This window comes from Dromaius novaehollandiae, chromosome 5 (assembly GCF_036370855.1).
Source record: "Dromaius novaehollandiae isolate bDroNov1 chromosome 5, bDroNov1.hap1, whole genome shotgun sequence".
Taxonomy (NCBI): domain Eukaryota; kingdom Metazoa; phylum Chordata; class Aves; order Casuariiformes; family Dromaiidae; genus Dromaius; species Dromaius novaehollandiae.
In genome coordinates this window covers 24677407-24702411 of record NC_088102.1, presented here as the reverse complement: position 1 = coordinate 24702411, position 25005 = coordinate 24677407, and the positions used below count along the sequence as shown (strand labels likewise).

The following is a 25005-nucleotide window of genomic DNA, read 5'->3' as shown; positions in this document are numbered from 1 at the left end:
ACATGCTTCATTACCATATATATGTAGTAGAGATCTAAGACTCTGAGGTATTTGTCTTTCATACAGTAGTGTTTGGGTCTATTACTGAAAAAAACTCTCTAGTATCCTTTTTACAGAAGAGTTGTTCTAAACTGCAGTATAGCCTATAGTGAAGAGCTACCAAACTGTAACGTTAACACTGCTTGAGGCCATGCTAGTGCAAAAATGCATCTTTTTTTTAGTCTGGTTTTCTAAGGAAATGTAACTTATGAAACCACTCTGACCATTGCCTCTCTGGTCGACTGGTCAACAACGACCAAATTCAGGAGCAGGGTAGAGCCCCCAAGATACTGCATCCCTGCAGAACCCTTTTTGTCCCTGCTGAGGCACAAGGGCTGGTCTGCCAGTGCGTATGCATACAGATCTAAACCTGCCGCTAAGCATGCTGCCTGTTTCTCTGCCAAAACCAAGCACAGCAAGAGGAGAAAATGGAAAATATTACAGGGTGATAAAAGAAATCTGATAAAAATCTGGGCGTGTCAGAGGAGGGAATGTGGGAGGAACTGAAAGTAATATGGCGAGGTTAATATGGTGAATACGGGGGGCTTGATAAAGGGGACAGATGAAGCCTGGTTTCCTACTGATTTATGTCTGTAGTTCTGCTGCTGGTGGAACAACTTGTTTTCAAGATAGGCATGAATATCAGATGCCCTCCTTTTATCTGCCTGCCGCTAAGTTCCTGAAGACTACATCCAGTGTGGGAGGCGGTAGTGGGTAAGGAACATCTCAGTGCAAGAAAAGGTGTTTTACAGAGCATGTGTACATCTGTTTGTTCTATTGATCACATAGTGCTGTCTATCTCTTCTAGGGGTTTTGGTGGCTTGCACTATCACAGAGTAGCTAGGTTCTGGTTTCTGTGGAGATCAGAATACTGAAATGAAGAGAGCAACAGCCCTCTTCATCTCTCTTCTAATTAAGAGTTAGTCATCTTGAAGACTGCTCAGTTCTCTTTTCATCCTCATGGTACGCACCATGCTTCTGCCACTGCACTTAAAGAATCAATGATAGATTGTGTGTTGCCATCCTGAGTGCTCACTTTTGGTGACTGATAAAAAGAAAACAGTGGAAGGTAAAGAGGGAGGGAGTGCAGTGTGCCGTCTAGTTAAAACTGTGCAGATCTAACTGTAACTTAAGGGACAACTAAAGGGATGAATCGATGCGGGGTGCAAATGGCTTTTGTGTGACCAAAACAAAGCAAGTTCAGAAGGAATGGAAAAAACGTGATCCTTTATGTGAGCTCCCTCTGTGGGTTACGCTGGCATTTCCCTACTTTTCCCCTTTTTCTGATTTCTTCTGTAGTAGTCCCCACTGGACAGTCTGAGCAAGAGATAAGAGGCTACAGAGGAGAGGGAAAAGCAGAAATACATGTGCATATGTGTTTGCATACATCTGACTACTTTAAACATAATCCCTGTATCGCTATCATTAGCTTTTCCCCTGGCACTGCAGTGAGTAGCTGGAGTTTTTTGTCTGTCCTGTCCAATAAATAGCACATCCGTGTTGGGAGCAGTTTACGCCTTATCTGTTGTATACAGTTTATCAGTAAGGGAGAGTGTTGCTTCTTCCCCTTCTGTGTTTCCACTTCCTGATTTTCACTGCCTGGTTCTTAACAGGCCTGTGTTCCTGCTGCTTGCGCTTGCTCTGGTGTTAGCCTTTGCAGCTCCAGAGGGGTTTTACTGCTGCTGGGTGCCTTCCCCGCCTCCCACGTGCACACACACGTTCCTCCTCATGTTGCTCAGATACGAGAGTGGTGGGTAATGGGAAGCATTCAGTTTGAGAGAGCAGGCTTTCTACATCCATGTGACTAGCACGCACACTCTGCATCACAGGCAGGATGGGAAATTTGACAAGACAAGGAAACTGCTGGTGTCTCAGGAGACCTGCAGCACTGGAGGAGCGCGTGGGGGTGGAGTGGAACTGGAGACCCTGGAGAATGGGAGGAGGGTGAGGTGCTTCTCTGGAAAGACAGAGGTGCTTTTAAAGTGGTTCATATTCCTGGCATTTATTCTCACTATGGTGCTTTTGTTTAGCTTCTCTGTTGGAGACCAAATGTCTCAGGAAGTCCTCTGATCAGTTGCTGCAAATGGACTTGGCATGGGGTTTGCTCCTGTCTGCTTGATTGGTTTGTGTGGGTGTGTTGCATGCCATTGAAGCCAATGAGTGGTACAAGGCCTGTCCTCAGCACGGAGCAAGTAGTTGATACTGTACTGTCGCTAAACTAAACTATTCCAGCTAAATACTAGAGTGACATGAGCTACCTTTCTTGGAGGATGTAAAACCTATTAACTAATCTCAGTGAAAACTGCTTAGGACCCTGTGGATCAAGGCTTAGCCATCTTTTTCAGGCTACAAACTGTAATGGGAAGTTGTTAGCAGAGTGTTAACATGAGTTCTGCTCTGCAAGAGGGACAAGAATCATGCAAGAATTGTAAACAGTATCGTTTGTGAGATTCATGAAATAATTGTTCTTCTGTACGCAGTGTCCTGAGACTTTATCTAGAGGACTGCGTCCAGTCTGGGGTATTGCACTTTGAGAAAACTAGATATTTGGAAAAGGTATCTAGAAAAACAGCAGTAGTGATCAGAGTTTAAAAAACATGGATCTCTGAGGAAAGTGAAAAGAATTTCTTTGTCTAGAGAGGAGAGACATAACAGCAGTCCTCAAATATACAAAAGGTAACTGCAGAGAGGAAGGGCATGATCTTTCTAACACAATAGGACAAGAAATAATGGACAGCAGTGTTGCAGCTGAATGTGTGTGTGTACATTCATAAATACATACGTATCAGGGAATTAGAGATTGTTGTGATGGGCTTATTTGAAAGACTGATCAATCAGACCAGGTTTAAACTTTAAAACAAACCTTTACTAAATTCATTCATTAGTGACATGCTTCATGCTAATGGTTAGTTCTTTATCATTACTTATCACTTCATATGCAAAACTGTTAGTCTGTAACACTTACGTCTTAAATTAACTGTGACGCAATTAGCACTGATGGCTGTAGTCATTGATGATCATAGTTGCAGAGGTCAAGGTGATCAGGTCTGAGAGCTCTTTGATGGGAGAAGGATGAGAGAAGCTGGAACTGATGTAGACTTGTCTTTTCTTATACAATTTTATTTTTCATGGCTAATGTTTTGATGCAATTTCCCCACTCCCAAAGAGGAGATCTCAATTGCTAATAGTACTGCTTCTTTTGTTCTTGGTTTTGCCAGTCATTGCTCTTGTATATTTAACAGGATTCCCTGCCTATTTGCAGTCCCTTATGCTTATCTTGTTGCTTACGTTGAAGCTTTTTGTTACTTGAATGCCTCCTCTGTGCAACTAAACATGTCCTGTTTGCTCCTTCGGTGGTTGTGTTGCGCACCTACTTATATGAAATGCTTATTCATACTGTCACAGTGTTGCAACATACTTACATACGGTTCTTAGTTACACTATTTTGGTACGCTTACACTTGGGCTCAAGGCAAGCTAATGTTAATTACGTCCTCATCGATACACTTGTAATTTATAAATGTCACAAGCCACTGCTTTGACTACAGCAGATGCTCAAAAGGGGAAAAGAAAAGATCGCTAATGATAAAGAATGTTAAGCACGGGGGTGTATATTGCTTCCAGAGGCATTGACTCTCCATCATTGCAAGTTAGACAGCATTACCAGGAATGCTGTAGGTAAAGTTCATTCTGCCTTGCGGCAGAATGGATTAGATTATCCTCTTAAAGTTCCTACCTGTCTTGTTCTTTATGAGCCTGGTTACTAGGAGGGAAAATTTCTACCCTGGCTGAGAACAAGTGGACTGTGTACAGTGTACCATACCACACAGGATGCGTAGCGCAGGCATCACACGTGAAAATGGCTGCTTCATTTGGATGAGGAGATGGCCATCTAATGGACTTATTGCTTAGCAGCTGGTTTTCCACAGACCATGCAGCATGGGCTCTCTCAGGGTTAGAAACAGAAGAATTGTTCCCCACAGTCTCCCCCTTTGTCCTTCCAATTTTTTAGCTTTGGCTGCTCTGACCTTCTTTTTCTCTTCATCTTCTGTATGCTGACAAGGTATACATCTTAGGAAATTACACCTATCAGCAGCTCCCACACGAGCAGGCTTGGCCGCAGGAGACGCTTCACTCTTTGTCTGGCTGGTGGTGAGACACTTGTGTCATTGAAAGATTTTTCCCCTACATCCTTCTTTGCTTTTCTTTCAATTCTCTTTTCAGCATTCGGGAGACTATAGCAAACACCAGTCACCTGGCAGTTATTGCTGTGAGATGAACAGGTGATTACAGGCAAAAGCCAAGCAAGATGATAGGTGGAAGAGAGAGGAGAAGCAGAGGGGAGCCTGTGCTCTCTAAGTCTGTTAGAGATCTTTCTTTTCATTAGCACAGAAGCCAGTTTAAAGGAGCAAAAGCAACAGTTTTTCCCAGCTTTTCCTTTCTGTGTCAGACAAGATTTCTTTGAGTGAAAAAGGAAAATAAAAGTCTCCCTTCCACTGTCATGGGTAAAAATTAAAATAGTTCTGTATTTATTGCAGCAGATAATTTTAACTCTGTCTATTCCCTGTCTCTTTCTAATTCAGTTTTTCAGGTACTATTTAAGTTCTAGAATTCAGAGCTCATCAGAAATAATTTCCCAGCACTTTTCTTCCACATTAAGAATTTGTGACATAAATGTTAGTTCTGCAGTGTTGATATATAGTACTGGCGTGTATGGTGCTGGGTGGTAGACCCCGGAGACTGAAATCCTTTATTGACCAACAGAATAGATACAGCCGAGACAACGGTAGGTCACACAACCTCCTCTATACTCTGCCGATGTGTCTCTCCTCTTGCTGCCCTGAGCATCGCTAAGAGCGAGGGATTGTAGCAGCATGGAGTCCCGGGCAAGGCTTGCACCCAGGCTGTCAGCCTTCGCCTTAGACTTGCCGACACGAACCCCAGGCATAGGGAGAGTAAGGAGTACTCATCTGTCTTTGCTTCTCTAAACGCAGTAGCTACTTTCATCCATGGTATCAGTTGCTAGGAGTTACATTAGATGTACATTAGATTTAGTTGATTAAAAAGTCTGCTACCTCTACTGAGGTGCTGTTAAGAGTGATAGAAATCAGTTTTCAGCACATGCTACAGGACACTACCATTTTATTTTGGTCTCCAGTTAAACATGGGTAGTAATGGCACTCAGGTGTGAGTTTTGTGGCAAAAACTTCAATGAAATCCATCAAGTTTCTTTTTTTTCATTGATGATTGCATAGTTACCTAAGTTGAGCAGTGGACAACCCTGATTCCTTCTAACCTGGCCATTCTTCTAAGTTCTTTAGGATTTCTGAGCCTGTTAAAACTTTTACTATAAAAGCACATGGTCTTAAATGATACAAGAAGCAGAAGTAGTTTCTGTTTCTCTACCTGACAAGATTTGAGCAGCTTTCATTGAATCTAGCTTCTACTGAGAGTAAAAGGGATAGCTGTAGTTCCAGTCTTCCTGGAGAAGAGGAAAGAGCTGTGCAGCCACGCAGTATCAGTTTTCTCAGATGAGATGAGAGCGTTCAGCACACTGCTGGCAGGCAGATGAGAATCTGGTTAGCTCATTGTAGTAAAGTGTTTGAGACAAAGAGGGAGATGTCAGGTGCTTGGATAACAGGAGGTTCTCATGATGGTTGAAGTAAACCAAACCTAGACATCCCTCATTTAATGCAAAGTACATTAGTAATTACTGATCTGGTAGTGGGTCCAGAGTGTGAGAAGGATCTTCTCCCAATTTCTACAGGCAACCTCAGGATGCCTGCTGGCATCCTGTGCAGATAGCAGAGAGTATCTCTGCAGCGCAGTCAGAGAACATAGAAAGGAGACTTCTGAGGGCAGAGTTGAAAGCAGTTGTACAAGTCACTCCTGTATGAAGTCCTATTGCTAGTACCTAAACCTTTCCGTTTTCATAGGTGCGCAGACAAGCAAGACTAAGCCAAAAAGGCTACAGTTTGCTTGTAAAGCTGACCCAGTGTATGTTGGGTCATGCTTTCCCAGCAAGTCTGGAAGGTCTGTCTGCTTCTGGTCTTCAGAAAGGTCTGTCTGCTTCTGCATATTCATACAGTGCTGAGTACACTGGATTGTCCTTCATACATTACCGTAGTAAACATGAGCAATTCTAACATGCTATTGTCAGTTTGAATCAGGTTCTGAGATTACCTTTTTTTCCCAATTATAATTGACTAATGCTTATCCTTAAAGTAGGATATACTGTTGCATTTATTTCCCCCCCCCCCGGATTTGTGCTTACTTGTTTCCACTAAGGTAGGACTGGAAGTGTAAAATTCTAGAAAATAAAAGTCTGAACTTTGCAAGATTTCTGTCCATTGAATTGGACACTTGATGGAACTGAATTTGCTTCTCTCGTCTTCTGTCAAAGCTCCCAATGGTTACTGTTGCCTTGGGCTAACTTAACTGCTAGGCCAGGCTAACTGGTTGTAATCAGCTGGCATATCTCTTCTCACGAATGAACATCAAGGGCTTGATCTCTCTTCATTGATGCCAGTCCACTGGCTCTGTTGAATTACTCACCCTGACTTAAATGAGAGCAAAACTAGGCTTCAAAGCTGCTGTATTAGTTGCTTATTGCAAACTGTGGTCTGTTGAGGCAGAGTTGGAAAGAGATTTGGAACTGCCCCGTGTCACTGATAACATGCAGGCATATGCTACTTCTTTTGTAGGAAATGGACTTACTGGATGATGAGCCCTGAGAATAGATTGTTCCTTTTTCTGATGTAGAATAAAAGTGAGAATTATGGAGACTGCAGCTATTTGGTTATGCACAGCAAAAGTACTGTATAGCAGCAGCTTTGTCAGTGGTCTTCAGCCCCATCCTGGAGCAGCCCTCCCATCTCCCTAGGGATGAGAGGATACTGCTGATTCTTTGGCCATGCTGGGTCTTACCTGTCTCTTGAGACTGTCTGCAGAGAGGCAGTTAGGACATGGACAGTGGGGCACTAGGGACTAGTCTCAGAGCAGTTAATTCTGCCTGCAGCACTTAGGAACTGTAAGCATTTTGGTCACTGCTGTCCTCAGCAGTATTTGAAGTATCTTGCTAGAGACAAAGGTGTCTATATGCCAGTCCTGAGCCTTCTACAGCATGCAAACCCCTCTGTTCATTGTTTTGGGTTTTTTTAAGCCTCTTTTTTAAGATCATAAGCGGAAACTGTTCTCACCCTCCTTCTTGTTCTTGGAAAAGTACATTAAAAAAGAATGAATGGGACTATTTTGAACTTTGAGGGAGACAGCTGGAGTTTGGGAGAAGCTTTTGGGTCACAGCCTGTTCTAGCTGACCTTATTCTCTTATCCTTATTATATAGCAATGAACTGGCTAATGCTGAGCCTCATTAGTCTCTACCGGGTGGAATCAGAGCTGTTCGTCCCTCTGCCAGTCACTCTATACTGCTAAAAGCTAATGGAGATTCTCCTCTGGCTTCAGTTCTAGAGGTCTGTGATTTTAGAGGCAAGTTGATTGCCTTTTCAGTTCAGAGTGCAGCAAAGTAATTGACACCTAAGATTTAATAGGAAATATAATGTCCAGAGTCAGACTTGCTGACATAAATAAGAGCACAAGCTTTTCCTGAACTTCAAGTCAGCTGGATCTCTTTCTGGGATCCTAAAACTCAGGAACGTTTAGTTTATTATTTTTCATTTCTGCAGAATACTGTGGTCCTCTGCTTTTCTAGTAAGAGAAACAGCTCTGTAATGAATAAAACTACTTTCCTCATGTCTGGAGGAGGCAAGTTATGATGGGACCCATTATCCTTTACAGCACTCATCTCAGTTCTGAAGATGCAAGGGCATTTAGAAAGACTGTATTTTTATCCAGATGAACTAAACTAATAGGAAAATAATGCCTCTTTTGAAGTAAATCTCTCGGGAATAATGTTTTTGAAACTTGACTTCTGGCGATAAACTTCCCCTTGCCACCCAAGAAGGGAAACTGGAATTGAAATCTGCCCTCTTCCTGCAGTGGTGCTGCTAAATAAATGAGTCGCCTGTGAATTACAGTGCAGTAAATAAATCCACTGACACCTAATAAAGCAAGGCAGAGTGAAGTTCCAGTACTTTATGGTGTCACCAGAACCCTGTGATGTATTTATAACCTGCTTCACAGTTTTTCCTTTTTATTTTTTCATTTTTATGTTTATGTTGTATTTGTACAGATTGGCTGTCTTTGCCTTTCTCCTTTTTACCCAAGGCAGTTTACCCAACGGGTTGTAGCAAAGTAAGATTGGTAGGCAGAATTTAGACAGGAAGGCTCAGCAGCATAGGGAGCGCACACCGCGGCTGCCTGTTTTTCTCCAGTTCAGGCCTGGCTCAGGCCAGGGCCGTTGGAGGTGATGTTCATCTACGTTGTTCATCCTCTGCCCCTAAACCCAGTGCTTACTGGGAAGGGTTGGTGGCAGAGGGAGCGAGCTGAGGAAAAGTAGCAGTGGTTTGTTTTGTAGCTTGGAGATTTATTTTCCATTGAGGGCTCTGCTCTCCTGCAGCAGCCCAAGACGTGGCAGGCATGGCTGGGGCAAAAGTAAGAAAAGAGGATGTGGTTTGTGAGGCTGTTAAATTGGACTTAAGAGCCAGGGGATGCTAGCATAGTTTAGACAAGAAGAAAGGACACTCTTTCAGCAACAGGCAGATAGTTTTGGGAGAGTGTGTGTGGGGGGTATCCATCCAGCTCCTCTGCTGTTTCCCTTAGAGCTGTACTTCCCAAGACATCCATTTTCTGTACATATCAGTGAAATTTCCATCACTGCCTTCTGGAGGAGCAGCGTTAAGGCCTCAGTTTTTAGATTTGGAGTCCCTTATCAAACAATTGTATGTGTGTCCTTTCGGTAAGGCTGTAGCCAGAGAAAAATAAGGTAAAAGGATGGGGAGGCAGATCTTTGTTGCATTCCTGAACTACCTGGGTCAGAAAGGATTTTCTGTGTTTTCAAAGTAAGTTATTCAGTGATATCTATTTAATACCTTTCCTCCTCTTCCTCCCCTGGTTCAACTCTTCTGTAGTTTAATTACCCAACAAATATTTCGGAGTATTTTGCCTTTGAACTGGGTGAAAGTCAGGACTTACGTGGTGAGGAACTCAAAGTGGCTGTCAGCAGCATCCTCATGGGTCAGCAGCCCTTCGAAAGTGATAAACCAGGTTATTCCCTCCCTCCCCCAAGCTAAAGTTTAAGGGTACAATTTGAAACAACGCAGGAGCAGGAGACATGATGCTTCGGGGGTCCCTTCATGTACAGGGTGGCAACTCCAGATTTCTTAGCAGAATGCGGGGCCAGGAACAGTTGTCTTGCACAAATACCACTGCTCTGTGCCCTGTGCCGTACCTACTGCGTGGCTCCGCACATCTGCCAGGCAGCAGGCACCTGTCTCATCGCTTACTGACCCCAGCCTCTGGCTGCATGCCATGCTCTGGGGACAGCTGACACTCATAGTTTAAGGCTACAAATGGCCACTAAATTAGCCACATGTACATACTAGCAAAACGAACTAGTAAGAATTGGGAATGTTGGCATCTGTTCTCTTCAGTTCTGTTCTGTTGCCATGTCTATCAGTCACTCACTGACACAACACCCCTGTGCCTCTGTTTCCTGATCTGCAGAATGGCAAAGTAATACCTAAAGCTGTTCAATGGCTTCATTAATAAAAGATGTGAAAGCACTCGGAGATCTTTGGGTGACAGGTGTTGGATAAATTTGAAACTAATATTCTTGCTTTCCAGCTTTACCATCCCCAGTCATTGATTAGCTCCAGCAAACCACAGAAATATTTCTGACTGCTCTAGCCACTGATTCAGAACACTTAAACTATAGCATAAGCTACAAGAAAATAAATTACAAGCACATCAGGCTCAGCCAGAAGTTCTAGGTGTAAAACCCTGGATGGTCATTACAGGTTACCGATACTTGCCCTGTGCTGAATCAAAATCAATTTCCAAGAACACTGAATGTCTGTGTTAGGGAAATGCCTGTGAAATGAGAAGAGTCAAGCAGATTTCTGATGCCTGTGCGCACACCTACAGCCATGGAACTAGCGAGAGAAACAAACTTAGTCGTGAACACATTTATTCCCACTCTGAATGACGAGGAATAAATGAAAGAAAGGGATACAGTGCAGTGCGAGGCAAGTCCCAGGGCTGGCTCAGTTTCCAAAGCTCCTTGTTTACTCTCTGACTGATCTTGTGTAAATCACTTCACTGTCCACGCATCGGCTCCCCTAGTGTGACTGGGGTTTTTTGCCATGCAAATTGATAGTCAATAAATTGTCCTAAATTACTAGATAATGCTACTACATTTATTTATTTATGGGCTGCAAACTCTGGCGGCAGTTCTCGCTCCCTGAGCATTAAGCATTAACACGCTGATTTGGATTCAGCCCATTATTACAGGAACATGAAAAAAAAAAAAAGCAGCAGCCCGTTATATAAAAGTAGCGCGGAGTTGTGAGGAGCACGGCCATTCCCGGTGCTCCCTTGGCTCTGCTGCAAGCGGGCAGCCGCGGCCGCGCGGGGGGGAGCTGGGACGGGGCTGCCGGGGGTCGGCGTGGTTCGGGCCGCGCGCCTGCATCGCCGGGCGGGGCCGCGGGCGAGCGCCCTGCTGCGGCCCAAGCGCCCGCCGTCGGCTCCGCTCGCGCCCGCTCCCCGCCGCTCTCTCGCTCGTCTCGGCTTCGCGCGGACCGCCGGGGCCCGGCGCTGCCTGGGGCGCCCCCGCGCCGCAGCCGCCCGCCGGAACGGGGTTGCTCTGCTGGCCCGGGGGTGCCGCGCGGGAAGCCAGCGTCTGTGGTGGCCTTCCGCTCTCCGTGGCTGGGGTGAAAATGGGGCTTTTTGTGTCTTTTTTTCTGTTTTGGGACAAAAAGGACATTTGCAGCGGGGACGCGGTGAGCTGAGCATGCGCTCAGGCGCCGTTAGGAGCCTGGCCCGTTGGGTCACCTCATCGCGGGCACCCGGGTCCGGCGCCCCGGCCGCGAGGAGCAGGGCTCGCTCTCGCCGGGGCGGCCCGCGCGGCGCGGCGGGGTGTTGGCGGCGGCTCCGGCGGGCGCGGCGCGCCTCTGCGCAGCGCGCCGTTCCGGCGGCGCGGTGGCAGGTGCGTGGCGCGGCGAGCAGGGCAGTATGTTGAATCCTTCGGCGAAGAGTTGCGGGGAGTTTGGGTCCTCGGCGCTGTTCCCCCTGCAGTCGCTGGAGTTGAGATTAACGCTCCGCTGGGCCTGGCGAGGTGCGCAGGACGCGGGGCCCCGCCCCGGCGCGAAGCCCAGGGGCGGGGGCGCGCGTGTGTACGGGAGGGGCGCATGAATGGCGGGGGCGGTGCCCGCCCCGCTCCAGCCCCGCCTTCCCGGGGAGCCAGCCAGTCCCTCTGCGGAGAGCTGCGGCAGCCCTGATTGGCTCTTCCCTGCGAGGACATTTGCATACGGTTCGCCCATTTGTGGAGCCGGCTTCCCCGGCCGCCCCGGCTGCGCTTCACCTGCGCCGCCGAGTTGCCTGCACTTGGCGCCCCGGCCGCCAGCATCCCGCCCCCGGGCTCCGCGCGCCGCGCCGCTCCTCCAGACCCCGCGCGCCTCCGCTCCGCTCCGCTCCGCTCCGCTCCGGCCCGCCCGGCCCCGCTGCCTCTGCGCCGTGCTTGCCTTGGAAGACCTGCCATTGCCCTCCCAGGCTGCACAGGGTTAATCGGCTTCAGCGCTCGGTCGCCTGGATCCAGTGGAAAGAGGATAACCATCCACATCTCTCTCTCTCTCTGTGCGCGCGTCTAGCAATTCTGCATTGCAATACTTGCCAGTGGAGAAGCAACAGAAACCCCTTGGAATTGGGATAAAAAAAATCAAAAATTTACCTGGGGTCTCTGGCTTTTTTCTTGTTTTTGCTTTTTGGAGGAGTTGGAGTCCAGCTCCAACTAAGTGAGAGACAGGGATCCCAGGCAGGGAAAAGTCCTCAAGGACCCCGTGATCCTGGAGGAACCTGACAAGTGAAAGACCCAGGATTCTCGTGCTGACATGTGTGGTTTTCCTGCTCTCTCCTGGAGGTTCGTTACAGCCGCGGGGTCCCTGGCACAGTAGATCCAGCCCTGGGAAACAGCGCATCTTGTTCTTCCGTGTGTTGTTACTAACCTTCCCCCTCCCCTCCCCTTCCCTTCTAGCACACACACGCTCTCACATAGGCGCAGGCTGCCTCTTTCCCTCTTGAGCACACACGCGCACAGTAGAGCCTCGGAAGTGACTCTCCTTTCTGCTAGCATGGGTCCCTTGGCATCATGAACCTTATCCTCGCTCCCTGGCTGGAATTCAAACTGCCCATCTGTAGGTGCCCTGTGCCTTGACCATGCACCTGAGAATAGACCCCAGCATTTGTCCGGGACGCCACCCCGCCTGGACCCTGTGGATGTGCTCCCTCTTTTGGGGATGTATCGTCAGCTCTGTGTGGAGTTCCTCTAACGTGGCTTCTTCTGCCTCCTCTTCCTCGTCTGTATCTCAGGCTCAGTATGAGCATCATTTCCACGGCAGCAAGCACCACTCTGTGCCTATCTCTATCTACCGCTCCCCTGTCTCCCTCCGAGGAGGACACGGTGGGTTCCCGCTATTGTTTCTTTTTTTACCTTTTTGCAGAGCAGCTAGAGCAGCAAAGGGGACCCGGGAGCACCCTGCGGATAACGTGTGTGACTCCGGGGGGGAGGGGGGAGTCTCTCAGCCCCTCATATTTGCTCCCTTAACTCTCCTCCCCACTTACCCTCTTCTCTTGCCCTGCCCCCACTCCTAGCACAGCACAGCTCTGAGGACAGGCTGCTTTCAGAGCCAGCTTCCCCGGCTGGTCACCTAGCAGAGTGGGTGCTGGCGGGGCCAGGTGGCCCCATGCTGAGCGGTGCCGCCATGCAGTTCGGAGAGGGTCCCGCCGGGGCTGGGGGTCTGCTGGGGAGGGAGTTAGTAACTCCCAGCTCCTGTCTCTAGGAGAGTTACAGCAGCCGATACAGTCCTTGCAGCAGAGCATCTTCACTGCCACCCCTTTTCCCCCCCACCAGCCTTCACAGGGGGCGGCTGCAGGAGGCCTGGCCAGGGAGCCCTGGGGCAGGCACCGCAGGGGCTTTGCCCTGCCCTGCCTGCTTGCTTGCTCACTGCCAGCTTTGGTGAAGTTGTCCAGCAGCTCAGGGTGTGTGAAGGGAAACGCGAGGTGCTCTTATCCTGTGCTCCTGGCTTCCTGCTTGCTGCCTAGTAGGCAGTGGCTTCCCAGGAAGCCCAGGGAGAAGAAATAACAGGGAGTGTGTTTCAACACAGGCGGCAAGAGAGGAGGGCGTCAGCGGATGCCGAGGAAGGGGGGACCCACCAGCATCCAAAATGCTGAGCAATGCTCAGCGGCCGGGACTAGGGCTGGCTCTGCCCAGCTTGCCTGGGTCTGCCTCAGGGCCAAGAGGAGATGGCCCAGGTGGGCTGACCTGGGGGCTCTTCCTTGCCTCCCCCATCGCCTCCCCCTCCGCCCTGTGTCCCTCTACTCCTGCCTTCAGCTGCAGCAGCCAGGGACGATCAGGCAGGCCAAGGCCTGCCCTTCCCTGCAGGGCTGCAGTTGGTAGGGACAGGTTCAGCTGTGGCGTGAATGCCACAGCAGCTCTGCTCTGCCCCGATTTAGGCAAAGGTGGTGCTGGATGGGATAGGTGACTTCTGTTTCTGCCATCACACCCTGCCCTTGTGCTTCCCTCCCTCCCAGCTTGCTTCTCCTGTGGCTGTTATTTTTTAAAAATCCTTTGGGACGGGGACTGGCTGATCCCACCCTATCCCTCACCCTAGCACAGTGGGGACTGTCTCACATGGTCCTTGCGCGTTGCTGCAACCAACAGCAGTCCTGTTGCTAATAATTATTAACCGATAACTTAGCTTCACATGGGTGGTGCTTAACAGGTGGCTTTGGTGTCTACTGGCATGGCACTGGTTCCATTTCCATGCAGGGCCTGAATATGTTTTGCTTGCTTTCTGAGGTGGATATGAGCCTTGAGATTGAAGTGGGCGTTTGGGAGGCTGACAGGATACTGTCACTCCTGTCTGCAGAGCTGGCCATACACCTCCAGCCCGACTTTTTTCATCCAGGGTTGTTTCAGTCCTGGGTCCTTGCCCCTGCAGCATGGTGCTATTCTGCAGCACCCTTGGCTCCCCCTTCCCGTGCTGCCAGAGCACTTGCAACCTGCCCTGCAGTGCTCCCCGCTGCCCTGCTCCCGCACCCTCCAGCAGCTCTGCCAGAGCACCTTCTGCTCTCGCAGACCTGCTTTGCTGGTGCTCAGCTGTGACCTGCAGCATCTGCTTTCTGGCTTTGTTCCTGAGCCCATTGCCTCTCCAGTGCGCCTCGGCTCAGACCTGCAGTACTGAGCTCTGTCTACAACTCTGCCAATGTACTTGTAGCCTTTATTGGAGATCCATCCCGTGCTGTTCTATTTGAACTCTTCATACTGCTCTGCTGGTCATCTGAGCCCTCAGCCAGGATACTCTTGGTTTTAATATCTCTGTAACCCCTATCCAGCTCTGTGAGCACATCCACCTAGTGCCTACTGCAGCCATGTCATGCGGCATTTCAACCTACTACCCCAGGGCTCTCCCCTCCCTTCCCCTCTCCTCCCAACCTGTCCTCTCCCTCCTATCTGACGCTGGTCCTTATTCACCCTGCCTACTCTGGCGTTTTTGTTATCCTCGGGCCCTGCGCGGATATGATTCTTTAGCTAATTGAGTATTTCTTTGATGGCAAGGGATAGTGAAGTCTGGCTCATAGGTCACTTATGAGTAAAAGAGAGAGAGAAGGATGTCATAAAATGCCATAGTGGTTAGCCTTGATATAAAAGACAGGGAATAGTCCGTGGGAGAGTTCATAGTGCTGGTCAAGAAATGATAGTTCTTTTCTCCTTGAGGACTTTTCCATCTCCCCTGAAAGCCCAGCAGAGCCTCATTTAAGAGCCCAGTGCAAAAGCTGTTATCAACTTCAGTGAGAGACACGCACATCTTTTCTGTGTCCTCGCTGCAGTAAGGAATCGAGGGAAATGGAGAGCTCTGGGAGCTCAGGCCAGCGCATAAGCCAGTATGAGATTTTTTTTCCTTTCCTAATCATGGCATATAGCAAAGCTGGCATGGAACCCCCTTTGGCCATGAGTAAAGGGAAGAGAGAGAGAGAGAGAGAAGAGACCACAAAGACAGCTGGTCTTGCAAACACACACATGGTTTATTTTTCTGTTTTCTTTCTCTGTTGCACGACAGAGGCCCTTGGAATTTGGATCTGTGACAGCGTTGAGGAGTCAGATCCCAGGGCGGCTGTGCACTGTCCGTGTTTACTGAGATTTTGATTTTTTAATTTCCTAGAGAGAAAGAAAGAAGTCAGTCTGGCTCCTGCCATACTCAGTGGCTACATTCCCACTGACTTCAGAGGGAATAGGTTCGATTCTCAAATCACCCTGCTGTGCTGCTTTCCAGTCCCACAGTGCTGACCTCCTGGGTTCAGTTTTGTAACTAACTGTATATCGTTTTTTTCTTATGTATCCCAGTAGTTTTTGATCTATTTGAAGTAGCGTATGGGTATGTAGAACATAGGGAAAGCAAACGTCTCCCTAGCAATGAATGCTTGTTTGGAATCTGTTCAGCACTCCTTTAAAATCAGTGCAAAACCTTCTTTTGGCTTACCTTGAGCAGCACTGGGCAGAGCTCTGGCTGTCAGTGTAGTGTTGGTGGTGTGAGAGTTAATTCCGAAATCACCAAGCTGGTGCTTTCCGGTAGGTGAGCTGCAACCTGCAAATGTAAAACTTGGCACAGCATATCATCTCAAGGAGAAAGTCTTTGTAACAGGTTTTCCTCCCCGTCAGCAGGTGAGCAAACCTGGATGGGCAGAGAAGTCCTGTGAGTCAGGAGAAATCTTTTTTCTGTGTGAGGATCTTCCCAGACTGGCAAAATCTTTCTTCCTGAACAATAGGAAGGGAAAGCCTCCATTTCAGTTAGTTACACCAAGGGCTTTTGGGACAGAGGCATGAAAAAAATCCAGCTATGGAGCAAAGTTTGGACTATGTTTATTAAAAGTCTGGATGTGCCGAATCCTTTTTCGTCCCTATAGCTATTTAGAACCCTGCTGGGTCAGTCGCTTACCAAGGCCTGCAGCAGTGGCTTCACAGCCCCTCTTTCCATGTCTTCATTGCCTTAGCTGCTGAATAATGCATGCCTCCAGTTGACAGATAAAATTAAGAGATTTGTGCGTGTTTTGTCTTAGTGATGAATTAATTAATTTGGTTTCTTCTTGTCTCCTCCAGCTGTATTTTCTCTGGCCCTCCCTAATGGATGGGGAGCAGGGGTGCACAGAGCTGACGTGTGATGCCTTCTGCGGATTGCCCCAGCCTTTAGTTGTGCAGGGGCAGCGGTGGGAGGAATGATGAGCTTTGGGACGTTTTTCTTCTGTTTTTTCCTTTGCAAGGCTTGCTCAGGCTGTTGAATGAGACACAGCAAAAAGTGAAAGCTTGTTATGAGGACTGGCAGTGAGAAGTCACCAGGTCTTGTAGGTGTAACTCTCAGGCCTTAGTCAGTTCTCAGAAGTCCTGTCATTCATGTGAAGCATTTTCAAAGGTTTTTCCATCTCTCATGTCCTTTTTTAAGATTAGCAATGACAGTGAGCGTTTGGACAAATGAATATTTCCATGAAATAGGCAGGTATTCTGCAAACCAGTGTTAAAGCTTCCCACAGGCAGCTGTGACGGTGCAGGCTCTATCTAATATGCATATCCTGCTCCTTGCAGCTCTTCCAATGTGACCTTTTTCTTATCTCAGGTGTCTTTGTTATTCCAGTCCTGCCTTCTCTGTAAAACAGAGAACTAATTCCTGATCCCTGGCACTGCCCATACCCCAGTACCAAGCCAGGACCTTCCCTTTTACCCCGTTGTCAGGAGATTGCTTTGAGTAAAGGCTGGTAGCTTTAATAAAAGGGAAATATCATCTTACACAGAGCAGTCAGTGACCCATTAAAATTAACTTCACTCAGAGCTTAAATTAAGGTTGCAGTTCAGTTCTGCCAAAGTGAAAAGCTAGAAGTCTTAGCTACTTTCTGTGGCCACTCTCTGGCCTCTTATAAACAATGAAGCCTGCACTTTTGGAATGATTAGGGATTCTGCATGCCTGAGTGTTTAGATTCCCTTCCTCGGACATACGAACAATGATTATTATTTTTAAATAACTGTCAGGTCTGTTTGAATTGTCTCAAGCTGGATATCCGTAAGTCAAAGCACCCATCTCACTAGTCATCTTCATTTTAAGTTGGTCATAATTGAGTTTTGCTCTCCTGCAGTCCATCTCTTTAGCTCTTTGGAGAAAGCACAGCATTTGGTATTTGAGCACATGAAAATTGTTGGATATATGAAGGTTGTTTCCTCAAAAAGAGATTACTGTATGACTTACATTTGCAGACTTTTGTATGAAACAGTTTCTGACCAGATACTTTGACTTCTCATTCTGTTGTCGTAGGCTGTGCTTAATATCAGATGTTCCCTACTAAGATTAGCTTGTGTTGTTCTGCAAAATTGTGGCATGAATTTGTCCACCTGATACTTGATCCTGTGAGACCCAATGATCTAATGAAATCTGGAACAAGAAAAACCTAATGTTACTGCTGAACTGTGTCTCACTGATTTAATACATGTCTCTGTGCCCTTTGAAACACTGCTGAATCCCATGCTGCCGCAGGTACAATCTCATAGGAAATATGTTACAAAGCCCTCCACTGATAGGTACCTTGTTCTTATCCAGTATCTCACAGTGCATTTTGCAAAAGTGGGAGTGTTAGTCCTGAGTCAGAATTAGATTAGGGCTTTCTTACTTCTTATATTTCCTTTACAATTTAGACTGGAGAGAGGTTTCTTCTTTATTATTTCTGCTTTTGGATAACATAGCCCTGACTTGTCAAGCAACTGCCACATTCTCCTGCAGAGGTGACTGCATTTCAAAGACAGATGAAGGATCCTGCTGTATACTTTGTATAGGCATTGAAGTTGTAAAGAATATTGGGATGTGTGACTCAAGCTACACAGTGAGAACACTGCAGAATGACAACATACTTTTTATAATATTCCTATGTAAAAAAAATGATGGAAGAGATTTTTCTAAAAGATGCTGGCCAGTTTTATTTGCTTTTATTCTCTTCTTTGGTCATGGTGTGAAAATATATGTTTGAGCAACGTTATGGTTGTCACCAGGATATCACATGCTGTGCTGATGGAAGATCAGATTCCTTACACGAGTCTCCTTACGAGTAAAGGAAAGTACCCAGGTCAAACTAATGTAAGGCTGAAAATACCAGGGTGGTGTCCAGGTGGAGGTGGTGGTGAAGTTCCACAGTTTGTCATACAAAAGGTAACTGGTTAAAGAACTGAGGATTATTAATGCAAGGAACATATGTTTTGCCTGGGAAACGTACTGGATGACCAGTCTCTTGTTTTTTCCGTGTCTATGTGCTGTCATTTAAGGGGACCAGCTCTCTGTTCAGTTGCCCGGGATGACAGTCCTGTGCTGGCTGAGAGTCATTTTTTGTTTTTTCTTTTTTTGATGCTCTGTTGTGTTTGATAACTGTGAAAGATCTCTTGCACTGAGGACAAAAGGGTGATTTTGATGTTTTCTATGTAACGTCTACCCAAAAGACTTGACCAGTGGTTCAGACTTGTTGTATAACCATGGTGAAACATGGCCCTTCTCTCTGACTTGTCATCTGTGAAATGAGGACAAAACCATCTATCTCCCAGGTGAGCTGAGCGGCAGCAGTGCACCTGTGTGCTTTGAGATCCTTGGCAGAAGAAATCCACGGAATTCATACAGTTCCACAGAAATGTATGAAATCCCAGTATTCCTCTTGTGCTTTAGATGTCAGGGCAACTTAAAGAACAGCCTGCCTTGACCTCTGCTTTAAGGACAGGGCAGACGCCTGTGAATTCTGGACGCAGAGCCTGGTGGCAATTTCCCTCGTGGTTGTAAAGCCTGAACGGGATCTCGTGACAGTTGCCACTGTTGATGTCTTCAAAGAAGCAGGGAGAGCATTTCCACTGGAGTGGCGGCTGCTCCGAACCCCAGGGAGGCGCCTGAGCTGGGAGCCTGCAATTCCCCACCGCTCCCTCGCCACTCTAGCAAGTTCCTTCTCTTGCACTTTGTGTGTGTGTGTGTGTGTGTGTTGCTTTTGCACATTAAAACATAACTACATATACCCCGAGTGACTTTCCTCCAAACTATGAATTTAAAGTACTTCCGACACTGTCTTTTAAAATCTGAATATAATTATATGCTTTGAGTGTAAATTGTGGTTTTTGCTACATAAGAAACTAATGGAAATGATCTGCTGTTCCTGTAGTTTACAGATTATATGCTTTCGATCTGGGGATGTATATTTAGGCTGCTTTTCTGTATGGTATATTAAAATGTAAGTGAAGTTGGTGTGAGCTATAGTGGTTGCTAAGCATGAATAGCAGGTTGATAAAGGACATTGCTAAATTCATCTAGTGTTAAGGTTTACTTCAACATCTCTTACTTTTGCATCTTTCATCTTTTTGCATTCTTGATGATGGAGAAGAGGCGGGTAAAAGGTATTAACAGCCTAGTGAGGGCCTTGTGTCTGCAGAAGCTCAAGGGACAAGGTGAATGAATCAGATGTAAGATGTTGCTAAAAAAAGGCCCTTCACGTATTCGGTGAATACCGCATGGTGAAGAATAAGGAAAGACTTTGTTTTCTAGAGAGCTCAGGCAAAGAGTACTGTCAAGCTGACTTCCCTGTTTATTTACAGGCCGGGGTCCGTGTAACAATTGCAGAGTAAATGGGTTTCCACCCTATACTTGCAACAGTATTTTTAAATTTAGAATGAATTCAGCATATCTACATCAAGTGAATAGCTCAAATGATTGGGTGGGCAGAGAAGAAGGAGTTTGGTTTCTCTAACAGTTTGTTCTTTAACCTCCCACTGGACAGAATCAGCTGATGGTCTGGAACTATACCACAAACTTTGGGGATCCCCCGCTCGCCTACTGCCCTGCCCAGCCAGGCAAGCTGGGGACTTCATGACTCCCTGTTGTGGCTGGCTCCAGCAGTTTAAGCAGCCTGCTGCTCCTGCTCCAGCTGGTTTCCTAATTGATCCCTGCTAGTGGAAACGTTACAGAGATGCTGTCTGGAAATGTTTATAACTATGTGGTCCTGCAGGTTTGCTGGTTCAGCTGCAGGTGTTTCAGTGCACAAATGAACTCCAGCATTGGTGAAAGCTTCCAACCACAGTAAGAGGGTAAAGCAGCACAGGAATTTCTTTAATAGCATTAGGAAGGCAGTTAAGGGTTGGTTAGGGAGAGAACAGAGAAAAGACAGTAGACAGCAGTGTATCAGGCACACTGGTCTTGGACAGTGTCTCTCCTTATCTCACCTATGGAGTATATGCAAACTCTGTTAGGGAAGCCAAATCTACGGGAGTTTTATTGCAACTGAGAAGTTAGCGCTGCTCATTTTGTCAAGCAGGAAAGCTGGTTTCTTAAGCATATATTTGTGATAGCAAATTTTACAAGATGGTTTCTGATCTACCTACCTTCTGCAGGGTACATGGACAGGTTTGGCTAAAATAAGAAGTGACCTAGAACTGTTGCCAGAAACACAAGTAAATGTTTTAAAAAAAAAAAAAAAAAAAAAAAAAAAAAAGGCTTGGCTCATTTTGATGCAGCTATTATGTTGCCTGGACTATGTAGAAAATCAGTTCTGCCAAGTTCTCAGCTTGGCTGTGTGGAGTGCAAAGATTCTCACTGTCTGGTTGAACACTTGAATCCTTGAATCCAGGTGTTTATTGGATTGAAACCTCCAAGTTTTTTGTACTTCGTCTTTTGTGACTTCCGTAAGTTATGGTGTTAATCTGAGCAGATTTCACTCCAAAGACTGTTGGAACTGCCCTGAGCTTGTAGTTATATAGAGACATTATCTGACCTACAAGCGATGTGGATCTTTTAGTACGTTGAGAGATGAAACTGGAAACAGTAAAAAAAACTGTCATTTTTCTCTTTCTTTCATTTGTTCTTCTTGATTTACCTATCTAATAGTAGTCCATCTTATGTGTTTCCCACGTTTTGTTTATTCTACTGATAATTACAGTGTTCTAGGCTATCACAGAAGAGTTTATCATTCTTTGATGTCCACTGAGTGCAGCGTTAAGGAATGCTGGTGGTCTGGGCAGGACCTAGAGAAATCTTAAATGTGGGTGGCATACATCTAGCCATCTGCCTCCTTAACCTCTCTGTAGGATTGCAGAAGACCCCCCCCCCCCCCAATCATCATTTCCTTGCAGTTAAGTAAGCCACAGTAATTTCCAGTTTTCCTGGTCTTGCTACCCTGCCTGCAGTCAAGCATATTTCCTTCAGAGAAGCTTTGCAAGATACTGATGGCTTTGAGTGCCTTTTCACTTTTTATTAGCTCACCATGGAGTCTGTTCTCCATCCTGGGCCCTCATGTGTTCAGAAGCAGTTTATTAGAGGCAAGGAAAAGGCAAAGAAACTAATTTTTCTTGAGAAATGTATTCAGTCCCCTATAAGTATGAGAAGAAGAGAAATGGAGTAGAAAATTCTTAATATTTTATTTTAAAACTTTTTTCTATGTTTCTGGAGAATCCTGGAGAAAAAAATGTGCCCCACAATCATCCCTTTACCTGGTGACTTGCTTTTTGCCACTGGGGACTGTGAGTATGCTAGGCTTGCAGGACCTGCAACAGAATAGGGTGGTAGGCTGTCTGACCTCTAGAGATGATCTGTACTGGATTAAGAAAAAAAGCATATGTCTTAAAACTGAAGACTGAGGGGGAAATTTTGTTCAGATGAATGCCAGTAGTGTATATCTAAGCTTATTTCATTTCAGGCAATTGTTATTCCAGACAGGCTGGTCTATACTTAGCAAGCTGTAGACTCAGGCCACTTCTAGCCCAGCCATTAGGAAAACATACACTGGCAAAATGAGTAACCTCTCCTACTGGACTAATATTTGAGAGCTGATTTACAGAAACGGTGAAATCATGACCTCTCGGTGGGTACCTCACCTCAGTAGGAACTTTTGCTATTAATTTCAGTGAAGCCAGATCCACCTTTGCAACAGGCAATGCTGACCAGGTTTTTCTGGAGCAGCAGCGGTGATCAGAACTGAGGAAAAGAAACCCCACACTTTTTTTCGAGCTCTGCCGCTGAGTTACTGTGACTTTACCATGAGGGGAGTTGTAGAGGCACAGTGTGCATTGCCAGGTGTTTTCAGTTTCCCTTTGTTGCAGGGCAGAAATGCTGTGAATATTTAAAGTCTCCTTAGATCTTGGCATAACCTATGTGAGAGGAAAAGCACTGTATTGTTATTGTTCTCCCCCAACATACTGGAAAGAGATTTCCAGACTTCAGCCAGGATATTTGATCCTTTCAATTTAGGCATTACAGTGTTAGGATACCTAGTATCATCTTTGCATAACGCCAGAGATCCTGGGAAATCATCCTTGTAATTACCTGAGAAGACTAGGTACCTTTCCATGAAGCCACTTCTGCAAAGAAATATTTGTCCTCGTCCGAAGAATACAGAGAATCAGGAAAATGGGGCATGTCTGGACTACATAGTTAAATATGTAGTGTTTTGGTTCAGTCATTTTTTTCTGGGAGCACATGACTCTCTGCTGTTAGTGACTGTTTCCTTCATTGCTTCAAGGAGCGTTATGGACATGTGTTTCTGTCTTTCCTTGGTTCCAGGACTTTGGGGTGATTTTTTACACCAGTGACCCAAAGAGCTGACTGCTTCAGCCCAGCCTGTATTTTTAGTGTCCCCTGTTCACTCTTCAGCTTCTGTCACAAGTCAGACTTGGTCTGCAAGTGTTCAATCAATTCGTTTTACCAAAAATTGTGAACTAAATTATTGAGGTGATTTCAGCTAGCAAGGGAAAGAAGAGGGGAGGGAGAGAAGAGAAGGAAGATGGAAATCATGCTGAAGTGTAAATCAGTCAAGGGTACAATTCCCATTCTTTCTTTCTCTTTAATCAGGAGTAAAGGAGACAAGAATTATCAGAAGAACCATTAAAGATCCAAGTAGCTCTCAACAAAAGACACAGAAGATTTGAAACTGGAGGAAAAAATGTACTGTCCAAGTGAAGAAAAAGGAAAAGAAGGAGTATCAGAGCTTCTTATCAGCAGAGTTGCCTTGTTGGCTACTTTTAGATATGAGCTGAGGAGATGCAGTGTGCTCTGCGGAAGGTGTAGGGTCTGCAACCTGCCCACGAGAGCACTGGGTTGCTGATGCTCAATTTACAGTGGTCTTCTAGCCACACGCTTTTTTGACCTTGGATCTAGACTCCACAGTATGCCATACTTTCTTCCAAATTCAGTTTACTATGATGATTGATACACTTGTTTTGCTTAATTTTTTTTACCATTACCTGTGTTCTTGGAAGCATGAAGTGCCATTACCAATATCTAGGTGTCATTAATACATTTAATTATTTACTGGTCTAAAGATTGAAGGCACTTTTTTAATACTACTTGCTGTGGAGGGTGTTATGGAAATTAGGCTTGTCGGCCACCATAACAGGGCTTGACCCCAGGTTCTCGCAGGTAAAGTTCAGAGCCAAATCAAAACAAATGAAATTTTAATCACACGCGTGCCGTAATTACAGCTCGAGCTGGGTGCCTCCAAAGAGGGACCCTCACGTAAACAAATCCTGGGCAATTATAGTTTTTTCAACTTACATTTCCCACCCCTCATGCGGTAGTTAGACCAATAGCAATTTTTTGGTCTGGGGTCTCCTGCTCCTCATTGGGTCTCATCGTCGTTCTTAGGTAAGCTGTTTTTCTCTTTATTCTTGTTTTTTGCGGTCTCTGATGAAGGTTGTACCTCTGTTTTTGTTGGGTCTGGCGGTTGTCTCCCAAGGTCTTATTTTTCAATTGTTTTGATGTTTTCCCTTTCGGAGTGGGTAACACAGGAACGCAGACCACATGTGGCTTCCTTATTTTCCCAGCCTGAACGAGCTCTGAGGCACTATTTTTTACTAAACCAGGTAAAGGTTTATTACTTTTCCCAAGTGCGGCCTAAGGCTTCAGCAAATTTAGCTACGCATGCTAAGCAAGTTTTATATAAGTTGTGCTAAGCAGCTATTTCTAGACAGTTTCAATGCAATATTCTTTAACAGAGGGAGTAATGGTGGCTTCTGCTGCGGCTTAGTGTGGGGAGAGCTGTGCAGTGTTTCTTTGATACTAACAAGGAGGTTGTTGGACTAGGCCCAGGTAAGCCTGCAGTCTGAGGTGATCCCCAGGGTGCGTGTGCTTGCTCTGCGTATGCACAGGTATTACATGGAAGGAGACATGGAGGAGCAGTTCGGCTCAAATGCAGTATCTGAACAGTGGGCATTTTTGTTTGGGCACCTCTGTGTGTGTAGAGACGTCTGTCATATTTCTCCTCGGGGAAGCATGCCTCAATTCAGAAGCACTGTCTGTTTTTTACATTTCTGCTGAGGTTTAGGATTATGTGTAGTTCATTTCCATAGGGAGGCTGAGTTTGGATTCAGGAAAGGGCTCGGGCTGTGTGTGTAGAATATTTCCCCCTGAATACTGGGTTGAAACAAAGGTATCATATCTCAGGGAACTCTTTGTTTCTTTTATCCCATTTCACAGCTCAAGTGACCATCCTGCAGCAAGCCTTTTCTGCATCCTTGCTAGATTTCCTGTTGGATTCAAGGGCACCTTCTAGGGAGGCTGCTTTAGTCCCTGGCCTTCCTGTATCTGAACTTGCCTGTGTTTGCAGAAGTCCTGCTTAGTCAAGAAGTTTAAAATACGGCAATAGAAAGTGAATCCCTGATGCGATACCACAATGCAACATCATGATTTTATGGTACACTGTATGGACAGTTTGCTAATGTTTTCTCTTTATAATTCTTTATAAAATAATTATAAAATTGTAAAATAATAGCGTATAGTTATTAATCATTATTTGTATGTTCCTTAT

General features: G+C 46.1%; 1 protein-coding gene and 1 long non-coding RNA gene across 6 annotated transcripts in view; both read left to right on the top strand.

Moving 5' to 3' along the window:
* The window catches only part of NRXN3 (neurexin 3), a 1034003-nt gene that overhangs the window by 651336 nt on the left and 357662 nt on the right, over positions 1-25005 (top strand). The window lies entirely within an intron of this gene.
* On the top strand, positions 12536-23910 carry LOC135328464 (uncharacterized). The gene is made up of 2 exons (XR_010389354.1): positions 12536-12610; positions 23052-23910. It is a non-coding gene; the product is annotated as an uncharacterized LOC135328464 (long non-coding RNA).